Source organism: Triticum aestivum, chromosome 6B (genome assembly GCF_018294505.1).
Source record: "Triticum aestivum cultivar Chinese Spring chromosome 6B, IWGSC CS RefSeq v2.1, whole genome shotgun sequence".
In the NCBI taxonomy this organism is placed as follows: Eukaryota; Viridiplantae; Streptophyta; class Magnoliopsida; order Poales; family Poaceae; genus Triticum; species Triticum aestivum.
Window position 1 is genome coordinate 295602677 of NC_057810.1, and position 12522 is coordinate 295615198.

The 12522-nt window shown below is 51.8% G+C and overlaps 1 pseudogene; it reads right to left on the bottom strand.

The window, feature by feature from the left end:
• Positions 1-3679: 3679 nt before the first annotated feature.
• Positions 3680-5228, bottom strand: LOC123134101 (interferon-related developmental regulator 2-like; annotated as a pseudogene).
• Positions 5229-12522: the final 7294 nt, after the last annotated feature.

Sequence of the window (12522 nt, forward strand, 5' to 3'; positions counted from 1 at the left end):
TACCACTACAAGAGCGCATCAACATGGACGCAAGTGCACAAGTGAGCTACCTCAAGAAGATGCATGAAGATAGAAGGCACACCATCGGGCGCCAAGTACAACAACTTGCAACCAAGCTCAACATCAACAAGCAACCCATGGTATTCCACATTGGAGATATTGTGTGGCTACACCTTTGCAAGGACTACTTCCCCAATGAATGCAAGTCCAAGCTTCTACCTCGAGCCGATGGACCCTTCAAGGTGCTCGAACGCTACAACAACAACGCCTACAAGATCGACATCCCACGCGACAGTACAATGTGAGCGATATCTTCACTGTCAAGGATCTTTCTCCCTACCATGGTGATGAAGATTTTGATCCAAGGTCGGATCTTTCCCAAGGGGGGGGGAGATGATGCGGAGCATCCCAAGGTCATCCACATGGACCTATCATCGTCTCACCAAGTGCCAAGTGGGCCTATGATTCGTGCACGTGCAAGGGCTCTCGAAACCGAGGTGACATCACTCCTCTTGCAACTCCCTTTCGAACCACATGAGACATGGCTACTACCTCAAACGGAGACGCTTTGCATACTCAGGTACATAGGAGTTAGTCATGGAGAAGCTAAGGAGCAAGGTGGATTGGAGAAGGAAGACATACGCGAAGACGGAGGAGAAATCAGCCAAGTCCCAGGCTGGCCGGATGATCCGGACGAGGTCCCGGACGATACGGACAGAGCCTGGATGATCTGGACCCCGGTCCGGACGATCCGGCTATAGCGCCCGAAGGCCACAGCAGCCAATCTCCCAAAGCCGGATCATCCGGACCCCGACCCGGATCATCCGGACGGACCTGGACGTCCAGACCAGGTCCCTAACATCCGGACAACCCGCAGCCTCCTCGACACCCCTGAAGCTCGGATCATCTGGACCAACACCCGGATCATCCGGACAGTGCTTGCATGCATGATGTTCGGCCAAGGCCCATGTACCCATTCGTCCCTCTAGCCTATATAAACGACTCCACCTCCACTTTTCTAGGGTTAGCAAAGGATTAGCTCATCTGAGAGATAGAGCTTTGCTCACCCACTTGATACCTTCTCCATCGGAGTTCATGACCTCTACGGAGAAGATCCCTAGGTGGATTCAAGACCCCTCACAGGAAGACCCCTCAAGACCTCCTCACGGAGAAGAACTACCGCCTCTTATATCATCCTTTGTTGCGTATGGATCTTGTATCACTCTTTATGTTCATGGATCTAGCATATGTATGATTGGATCTCGTCAATTTGAGTGTTTTTCTCTCGTGTTTCCCCTTGCGCTCTTCGTGTTCTTCGTAGGATCACCTCCAAATCAAGAAAGATAGGCCCTAGGGTTTCCACCCTACATCACTTTGCCTCAAATTTGCCTGGGCTTCACAAAAGGTATGGCTCTATCCTTGTGGCAGAGAAGGGTTGTGGTGGACAGAGGAGATGGGCGCAAGAGCTGGTCCACTGGAGGTATGGGAGGAGATGGGATCCGATGGCGAGTCGTGCAAAGTTGGGAAGGACGGGAGAGAAGGAAAGGTGCAACGGGAGAGGGGACTGGAAGGTGCACCATCGTGAAGAGAGAAGGAAGGCTGGGAAGGGGAGGATACATGCGTTGCCACCACAGTTGTGCTTCCCTGGGTGCCGCTCCTCTTGGTTATTTTTCATGGTCAGATGGGGAAAAGAGGCAGGTCAACACATGAATCCATTTCTTCTGTGGGCTGAGGGCAATTCTAATGGAATACAAGCAAAGGAGCTTCGTAATACGAGAGGCAAGCGTCTCACAAAAATTCGCTAATGTATGATCAGAAGGCGTCGCCTAGGGAGGAGCGTGCCGTGGTGTTGGGCGGAGCGCGGTGCTTTTGCTCGGTTGTTGATGCAGCGCACCTCGTGGTGGCATCCGAAATATCCCTATGGATAAATACATACACCTGTCGATTGTCGATGCAGCGCACCTCGTGTTTTGGAGTATTGACGACAAACGTGGTTGAGGAACTAATGTGTTTGTGAGAATTGCAGGATAACACAGGTAGTGTCCCTCATTGATTCGGTTTACCTACCAGAGATGACCCCTAAAAATGTGTGAAGACATTGAAGACAATGGTTGTTCGTGAAGACATTCACGACGAAGATTATGACATGTGAATACATTCACTTGAAGACTATGGAGTGCGAAGACATAGTTGTTTCATAGTTTCCTTTCTTCTTTATTGAGTCATAGGAATCACCGTACTATTAAGTGGGGTCCAAGTGAATAAAGTCAGAGTGACTGAAGTGATGCTCAACCAAATCCTATGTCTTCGAGCGAAGACAATGGGAGAAAATCTTATCCAGAGCTGGATGAGTCAACTTTGCTTGTAGCCTAAGCCAACCTGCCGGGTGTGTTTGAAATCTGACCGTTGGACACGTGTTAGTTCCTTAGTGACCTAGTGTCATTTCGGGCATATCAGGTCGGGTTGCCTCCTGGCTATAAATAGCCCACCCCTACACCATAAGTTGGTGGCTGCTCAGAGTTAGTGCACGGCTTTTGTCGTTTGAGAGCAACCCACCTTCGAAGCATTTGAGAAAGAGATCCTTGCAAGGACAAAGCCCAAAACACCCAGAGCCAAAGAGTGTTAGGCATCACTGAAGTCTTTCTGTCCGCGTGATCTAAAGACTTGTTACACTTGAGGACTGTGAATCCTCCAACCGGTTAGGCGTCGCATTCTAGGCATCCAAGAGTCATTGTGGATTGCCGGTGAACTAAGTCTGTGAAGGTTTGGAAGTCTACCTCGAAGACTTACCAGAGTGATTGGGCGAGGACTGGGTGTCCTTAGCTCAAGGGGAATAAGGTGAACACACAGTCTTCTGAGTTCAATCTCAGCCTCCCTAACCAGACGTACAGTTGTCACAGCAACTGAAACTGGTCTACCAAATCCCTGTCTTTGCCAAGCAACTGGTTATATCCTCTACTCTCCTTACTTTACAGTTTGTCTTCGTGAAATCATTGCTTGCCTGCCTGATTCATTCGACTTCATCGTGTGAAGACTTATATCTGTTTAGTTTCGTACTATCTTCCATTCTGATCCCGTCTACCTAGTTGCAGTTAGTCTTCGTGCTTTCACTGTATTGTATGCTTGACTAATACTTGCCTAGTGTAGTCTTCATTCCGCTGCTTACTATATAAGCTCAGTTTACCTATTTGTCTCCAAAGCCACCATGTTTTGAAGACTTTCATAAAAATCGCCTATTCACCCCCTCTAGTCAATAACTAGCACTTTCAGCAACTCTCTCTGTTTTGGTTTTGCCATGTCTAATTTATGATAGTTGCCGCGTGTAATCAAACCATAATTGTCGTGTGTGATTAACTATTTGTCACATATGGTCAAACAATAGTTGACAGGTACGCGCAACTACAGTTGCCGTCTAGCAACGAATCATAGTCGCCAGGTGTGTTTACCTAGTTGCCACGTACGCGCAAGTGCAGTTGTCATCCAACAACGTACGGGTGTCGTGCGGGCGAAAAGTAGTTCACCCACACGCGTGTGGACTAGGTGGTAGCTGTGTGGGCAGAAACTAGTTCACCCACACAGCACAGCTCGCAAACCGTGTGCTGCGAGGTGCGTGGGCGAAGTGTTCAAAGCCCACACACACGATGATGCCCACGTGGCACTCAGATTCTAACAATTTTTTTTAAGATTCGTGCAAAACAAAATCAACATGGATTAAGGCGTGTGGACGATGTGCAAACATGCCATATGTATGGGCGTTATCATTTGGATACTTCTATTGTTGCTGCCTTAAAAACAGAACCCCAAGGTACCTAAAGTCCTAAACTGAGCAAATTAAACGCCTAATCATACAGGGAGAAACCATTCTTGCTCTCCCATACGATGTCGCGATCTCTCCTCATGGCCGAACTCCACCGTTTCTCCCTCCCACCCCCGCGCCGCCTGCCCTTCCCGGCCGGCTGTTCGTCGGCCTCGTCTACGGCGTCGCTGGAGTCCACCTGTTCCCGGAAGAGCGGGTTGTCTTGGAGGTGCTTACGGAAACCCTTGTTGAGGAACCGCTTCAGGAAATTCAGCTGGACCAGCCTCGCCCATGTAGACACCCTCAGCACGCTGCGCCCGCTCGTGTACGACGATGGCACCGACTCCTCCGTCTCCATCTCCGGGCAACCGCCTTGACTCATGATGTCGGCGATCTGCTGGAAGAACTCAACCTGTTCTTCCGTGAGGTTCTGGTCGCTGCTGGCATCGGCCGCGAGGTCGGACAGTATCATCTCGATCACTTGGATGTCTTCCGGCGAGGCGTGCTGCGTCAGGCTGAGCTCGGCGCACACGGCCAGCGCCTCGCTGGCGGCAGTGCGTACGGCGGGGTCTTCGCACTCGAGGAGCTCGGCGAGGTCGTGGAACGGGATTATGGTCTCTTTGAAGGTGCAGGGGTACGACCTCAAGTCACCGACGGTGGTGAGGAGCAACGAGAACGCACACACAGCGGAGGCCAGGACCTCAGGGTTCGATGTCGTCACGTCTTCGGCACGCCTGATGCCCTGATCGCGCCCCACACGGCCTTCACAGACGGCGCCGCGTCCTCCGGGCAGCGCGCGCGGGCGAGGGTTACGGCAGCGAGGCAGTCGAGAGCGGCCACCATGGTCGCCGCGCCAGACGACGGCGCATGCAGCGTCTCCTCGAGGACGGGGAGCGCTTTCTCCAGGATGTCCTGGGAGCAATCGACGCCATCGGCGGTGGCGGCGCCTACGGTGAGAGCGAGGAGGCCGATGGCGCGGTAGGCGAGCGTTGCCTCCCTGCCGCCCTTGCGGAGGGAGGCGCAGCAGCGGTCGAAGACGGTGAAGTAGCGGTAGTCGAGCTCGTCGACGGGGACGAAGCCCTCCAGCGCGGCGACGAGCGACTCCATGCCCTCCTCGCGCACCGCGCGGCGCTTCTCGTGGAGCTTGTCAATGCACTCGCCGACGACGTCTGCACAGAAACCACGGGAGAAATCGATCGAGGCACGTAGTCATCGGGAAATCACAAGAGGTGAGATGATCAACCGACTATGAATGGGGGATCCACGACGCGCTTACCGGTCTTCCGATGAGAGTTGCGGAGGCTCGACATCGTGGCCAGCACCGGAGCACGGAGAGGATCAGATAGCTCTGCGGGCGGGCGTAGTCGATACGCAGAGGAGGAGTACGTCGTGACGGCTAGGTATATGTGGCCACATCCGGGGAAGGGCGAGCCTGACGAGTCAGAGACGGGACGGGGAGAAGATTGTGTCCGTCACGGGCACGCGTAAGAGGCCCATATCAAGGCCGAGCTCCGACTGGGCCAGTCCATTCTTAGGTCGAGCAAGGCGCCGATTAACAACTTGGCGCCTGCAGGTTCGTTGGTTGGGCCGGTTTCGGAGTTGGCCCATTCCAGTACAGGCAGCGGAGGGAAATTCATTAAATAGCGCAAAAAACGCCTAATTAAAGCCTCCCGCAAGGATTCGATCACACGCCGTCCACGTCCGGCGCGTGTTGCCCAACCACTATACTAAACAGCATAGGGCGCAAACTTTTTTTCTTGTTGAAAATTTTTCATTCAAATTACGAATCAATATAAAGTAGTTGACTCTTACAAGCACGATGAAACAAAAAACACAAAGGACCATGAACACCTAAAGTATCCTAAGACAATCATTAACACAAGAAGATCTCCGGAGCCCTGTGTCCTCATCCCTGAATCTTGAGAGAAGACCCCTGCAGCAGAAGGATCTGCAACCAATCGCAAACAGGTCATCATCTTCGACCACGGTACAATTTCCGCCACGCTGCTTCCTCCTTTCTTAACACCAGCGCTGAGAGGGCATGGACATCAATCCAACACACCTGCAACAGCCGTCGTCATTTTTGGCTTTGAGTACCGCGAAAAGTGTCCCTTCCGAAAGGAAGAGAACTCGAGTCATCCGACCGATCCAGCACGGCGGCCGGGCCATCCGCCCGGCCAAAGCAGGATTTCCCACCAGCATCAGCGCAGAGGAAGGAGAAGAACAACAGCAGCAAATCATAGCAACAAGGAAGAAGAAAGGTCTTCGTCTCCCTGCATCCATCGCCCATCTGAAAGATCCAAACAGCCAGGGCCGATGGACCTCCAACTACAATAGCCCGCGACCTCGACGAGATCCGGGGATCCCCAACACCGCTGGCTCCTAGACGAAGGCAAAAGCCTCGCCTGACCGCGAACGGAACCCGGAGAAACTTATTCCAACGCGACACCACCGCAACGGATTCGGCAGCATCTCCCTCAACCCTAACCCTACCACACACCCACCTAGCGAACAGACCCGGGGTTCCTCCTCTCTCCCGCCGCCGGAGCGGCCGACGGAGAGATAGGGAACCGGCAGCGTCACCGGCGGCGCGCAAGGGATCCCGTCGCCTTCTTGATCACCTAATGCGATCCTACTTTTCCGGGCCTCGACGAAACTGGGCGCAAACTTCTTAAGAAGTAAGTATAGCCACGCTATTTACTGCATATATAAATTAGGAAAACATGATTTTTGCAAAAAAGGTGTGAAGAAAATTTGAACGCATATTTCAAAAAATACCACGAATAAAAAATGACTTCACGAATTTAACGAATTTCCATGAATTTGGAAAAAAATCACAAACTTGGAAAAAGTTCATCGATTTTGAAAGATATATATTCAATTTTGAAAAAAGTTCATCGATTTTACAGAAAGTTCAATTTTCAAAAAAAAAATCACCAATTTTGGAAAAAAATGTTCATCAAATTGAAAAATAGTTCATCGTTTTTTAAACAAGTTCATCAATTTTTAAAAAAAGTTCATGGGTTTTGGAAAAAAGTTCATACATTTTGGAAAAAAAATCAGCGAATTTTCAAAAAAGTTCATCGAAAAAAGAAAAAAGTTCAAAAAAAGGAAAAGTTCATTGATTTTTACAAAAAAGTTCATCAACTTTAAAAATCAAGTTCACAAAAATGTTCATCAACTTGAAAAATAAGTTCAAAACATTTAATTGTTTTCATTGATTTGAAAAATAAGGATAAGAAAAAAATGGAAAAAAGGAACGGAAATATATAAGTAATAAAAGAATGCGAAAGATGAACAAAGTCGCATGAGGTTGTGTGGTTGGCTTGTTAGCTCGTTGCGCCTTAGTACGGGAGGTCTCGGGATTAAGTCATTCCGCACCCAATTCTTTTGTGTTTTTGGAAAAAGAAGGAAAAACACTATAGATAAATGGGCTAGCCCAGTTAACGCGGTTGTAGGCGCCGGTTAGGAAAATTGCCTTTAACCGGCTGTCGTGGTTCTAAGCCTGACAGTAGAGTGGGGGGTAGGTATTAAGAGGCAAGGTCCTAGCTATGGAGAGGTTGTAAGCACAAGGGATGTACGAGTTCAGGCCCTTCTCGGAGGAAGTAACAGCCCTACGTCTCGGAGCCCGGAGGCGGTCGAGTGGATTATGAGTATATGAGTTACAAGGTGCCGAACCCTTCTGCCTGTGGAGGGGGGTGGCTTATATAGAGTGCGCCAGGACCCCAGCCAGCCCACGTAGGAGAGGGTTTAAGGTGAGTTAAGTCTGGGGCATTACTGGTAACGCCCCACATAAAGTGCCTTTACTATCATAAAGTCTACTTGATTACAGGCCGTTGCAGTGCAGAGTGCCTCTTGACCTTTTGGAGGTCGAGTGAGTCTTCGTGGTCGAGTCCTTCAAGTCAGTCGAGTGTGTCTCTCGTTGGTCGACTGGAAGGCGACTTCTTCTAAGGGTGTCCTTGGGTAAGGTACTTAGATCAGGTCCATGACCCTACCCTAGGTACATAACCCCATCATTAGCCCCCGAATGGATTGAGGCTTCGAGTGAGGAAGGAGTTGATGTCGTTTCCGATTAACCTTTGTGCCCTGGTCGTGCGTTGTCCTGGACCAAAGAATCTCTTCGTTGACAGGGAGCAATTTGCCTTCAGTCGACTCGATCCATTCTATTTTTGCGTCGAGTGATCTTTCGGGTTTCGACGATCTCCGAGCAACGGATCGCCGGAAACACCGCGTCTGACAGACTGATTTGCTGTTCGCGGATTCCGCGGGATGCGAAATTTGGGGACGCGCGCGAAGCGGGGCGGACCGCGGCGTTCGGATGGGACGGGGCATAGACGCCTCGATCTCCGCGCCGCCTTTTTCGCCACGTATCCAGTCTGCATAACTGCTCCCAGATATGATTAGATCGACGGGCCCACCTGTCATCCACTCGGAAGGGACCTTATAAATGAGCCCGGTGAGGATTTCTGTGCTGCGCCTCAGCATTCTCTCCCTCTCTCTGCTTCCTTCTTCTCCGCCCAGCGTGCTCGCTCTCGCCCCCGCACCACTTCCCCTCGCGCATCTCGCCGGTGACCATGGCCAAGGAGAAGACGGGGCACTGGAGCGCGCAAAGAAGGCGTCGGCGTCGGAGAAGGCGAAGGGGAGATCCACCAGCCGCGGAGGGTCCTCGTCCAGATCCCGTCTGCCGAAGGGCTGGGTCCAAGGAGACTGGATCCAGTCGACCATCACAGAGAAGGACCTCCTCGACATGGCCAACGAGGGCTTGATCCCTCACGGAGCTGCGAGGCTTCCGGGGAAGGAGTGGCAGCCTCAGCCAGAAGAGGGTGAGTGTGTGCTTTTGGCCACTCATGTTGATCGTGGGTTTTCCTTGCCGCCGAGTATTTTCTTCCGTGGCTTCTTGAATTTCTTCGGAGCGCAGCTTCACCACTTTACCCCAAACTCCATTGCCTATCTTGCTGCATTCGTGTCCATGTGTGAGGGTTTCTTGGGCTGTCGACCGCACTGGGGTTTGTTCAAACATATATTCACGTGTCGCTCTCAGACCGTGAAGAAGGCGAGCCCAGGTGATGAGAGAACCCGAGTCGTCCAAATGTGTGGGGGTCTGGGGATCCAGGTGAGGAATAAGAGCACCTTCCCGCCCATGACCTTTCCTGAGTCCGTCAGAGGCTGGCAGTCGACTTGGTTCTACTGCCAGGTCCAGTCGACGCCAGGGCAGTCGAGTGGACTCCCTCCGTTTACCATGGACCGAGTGAACAAGACTTCCCCTCTGAAGCTGATTCCGGAGGAGAAAGCTGACGTGGAGATGTTGATGGAGCGCGTGGTGCAGTTGGTTCGGGAGGGAGTGACGGGCATGGACCTCCTGGAGGTCTTCCTCAGGCGTCGCATCCAGCCCCTTCAGTTCCGGAGCCACTGCATGTGGTTGTACTGTGGGACCGAAGACGAGACTAGAGTCCATCCAGAAGCAGTCGACGACGTCACTCTGTAAAGATGGATGGCAGCCGTTACCGGAAACAAGGATAACCCACGCGGAGCTAGAAGGATTCCTCCACTCGACCACAACAGCGACCCAAACAAGGTACACTTGCCCTGCTCTCCACTGCGCTCTTGTCGCATCCATTTCTGTTTACCCTGCCGACTGGTCGACTGATCCTTGTCTGGACATCTGCTAGGCCCTCACCGAGCTGTACTCGATGCCCAATGGGGCACAAGCTTCGACCGAGGAGGGCGAGGCGAGCGGGGGCGAGAGCCAGGAAGAGGAGGAATGGGACTCGGATGTTGCAGAGGATGATGACGACGATGATGATGATGACGGTGATGAAGATGACGTCGAGGACGAGGAAGAAGAGGAGGAGGAGGTCGTACCACCGCGCTCAGAAAGGCGGTCGAAGCCTGTGCACGACCCTTCGACCGAACGTGGTAAGGGGGTTGCGACCGCCACTCAGTCGACCAAGCGCCCTCGAACCACCTCTCCGGTGCCGACTGAAAAGGCGCCGAAGCAGCCCAGGGCGGCCTCGTCGAAGCCGATCAAGCTCCTGCCGAAGATGAAGGTGTCCATCCCCACCATATCAGGGTAACCGTGCTGCTCATATTTTCTTATTTTGTGTGAACTTTGTCTCTGGTCGACGCTGAAGTTAGTCGACTGATCCTTTGGAGTTGCAGTGCTGCTACTTCTGAAACCTCGGCCCGGGCTGATGACCACGAGATGGAGGACGCAGCAACTTCGAACCCAGGTACTGTATTCTTAACGCTGTTCTTAGTCGACTGACTCGCGATCTCTGATCCTGATCTTTCTCTGTAGCTCCACCCAATACTGTTATCAATCTTCCTGATGATGATGAGGATGAAGAGCCGCTGCAGCGCAGGAGGAGTCGGAAAGCGTCCGCCAGTAAGGTGCCTCAGGACGTGACGGCGCCTGAGATTCTGACTGTGGAGGAAGAGAACACCACTCGACACACGGTGTCCTTCGCAAATCCACTGACGAGTGCTCAGCAGCCCTCCCTCTTCACGACGCACCACGTCCCAGAGGACCAAGCTGGCGCAGCGAAGGAGGCGATACGCCAGGCGGGACTCATGATGGAGCAGCTGAAGACCATCCGGGACGCGAGCCAGGCAGCTTATGATGCCAGTTCTGCCCTCCAAAGCAACGTCCAGGTCAGTCGACCGTTGTTTGTTCTGTTGGATATGCTACCAAAAACTTTTCTTTTCCGGAATCTATAGTAGTCACCCGCTGGGTGTGTCGAATGAACTCCATGGTAGCGGGGGCACGCTGAGTGCACCCGCTGGGTGTAGTCCCCAAGGCTAAGGTCGACTGCTGGCAGTCGGCCTTAGGCTTTATGATGTCAATTTTTCTATCAGTCGACTATGTCGACTGGATTTCACAAACCGGTGGGGGCACGCTGAGTGCACCCACTGGGTGTAGTCCCCGAGACTGTGGTCGACTGCTTGCAGTTGATCACAGTCTTAGAGAATACATCTTTTTTTTTGAGGTCGACTGGTCGACTTTGTCTTCAACAGGATTAGTGGGGGCACGCTGAGTGCACCCACTGGGTGTAGTCCCCGAGACTACGGTCGAATGCTTGTATTCGGCTGTAGTCTTAGAAACGTGAGTTTTTCCCTTTTTCACTCGGAAGTGAATTATATTTGACATTTAGTCGATTGGTTCTTTGCAGAACTCTTGTGATCTTGTGGCTCGCTACTCAGAGCTGGAACACAAACATACTCAAGTCGAGCTGAGCTTGAAGCTGGTTCAGGAGAAGATGACAAAGGCAAAGGAGGATACCGAAGGTATGTTTGGTGAGACCTTGACGACTGCTTTTCCCCTTGCTTGTTTCAAAAATCTGATCTTGCTATAACTTGCAGGTAAGGTAAGGGAGGCCCAACAGAAGAAAGACCTTGAGCTAGCTGAGAAGATCAAGCTTGCTGACGAGAAGTTAGCTTCAGTCACCAAGCTCGAACAAGACAATACCAATCTGAAAGCTGCTCTTGGGATTGCCAACAAGGAGGTCAGTCGACTGAAAACTGATAAAGCTGCCCTGACCGACCAAGTCACCAGATTGACTGGGAAGAAAACTGATCTGGAGGCCTTCCTGAGTGGACTTGCCAAGAAGCTGTTTCTCATGCTTGAAGGTAAACCTCTATGCTTGGCAGACATTTCCAATTGTGATTTTTCCATTCGACCATCCCCTTGACTTAGTGATCACCCTTGCAGAATTTTGTCAAAACTTCAAAGAAGAAACTAGCCAGCTGGAGCCGAACCTCGACCCCGTCAATTCTCCGGTGAACGATGAAGTTGCCATGGATGTTCTCCGACTGGAGTCCCGTGTTGCAGCTGTCGTGGACTATCTCGCAAGGCTGAAGGCCGCCACATCTCGCATCGACTCGACGCTTTGGCCTGAGGAGACACTTCAGAATGACCTTGAATCGCTGATGGCCCGGTTGAACACGATCCCTGGTCGAGTGCAAGAATGGAAGAAGTCCTCGGCTCGGTGTGGTGCAGATGTTGCTCTGTGTCTTGCCCGAGTCCACTGTAAGGATGCACGAGAAGAGAAGCTGGCGGCCCTTCGGGTGGCCAATACCAAGAAGCACGACTTCAGGTCCTTTATGGAAACTTTCCTTGCAACTGCCACTCGGATCGCCGACGGAATTGACCTTGATGAATTCGTTGCTCCTTCCAGCCCTCCACAGGAGGGGTAAAAAACTTCTTCTGGCTCGACGCTTTTAAATTTGCCTCGGTATGCCGAGTGGAATTGTAACCGATAAACCTTAACAGGCTTAACGCCTGAGCACTCTCGGTTCCTTTAGATATCGATTCAAACTTGAATTTGGTGCTTGAATATGATTGCCTTTGGCTCGAAATGTCTTTTGCAGGTTCAAAGCAAGGCGCCTTTACTGCAATCGACTTATTCTTCAGTCCACTTAGGTGAGCACTGGGCTGCAGCTAAGCCCCCGAGTGAGAGGTTTACTCTTCACTCGGCAGGATTTTGATAACTTAGGCGAGTGCTTGGACTGCAGCTAAGCCTCCGAGTGAAAGGGTTGCTCTACACTCGGTAGGATTTTGATAACTTAGGCGAGTGCTTGGACTGCAGCTAAGCCTCCGAGTGAGAGGGTTGCTCTACACTCGGTAGGATTTTGATAACTTAGGCGAGTGCTTGGACTGCAGCTAAGCCTCCGAGTGAGAGGGTTGCTCCTCACTCGGTAGGATTTTTGTAACTTAGGCGAGTGCTTGG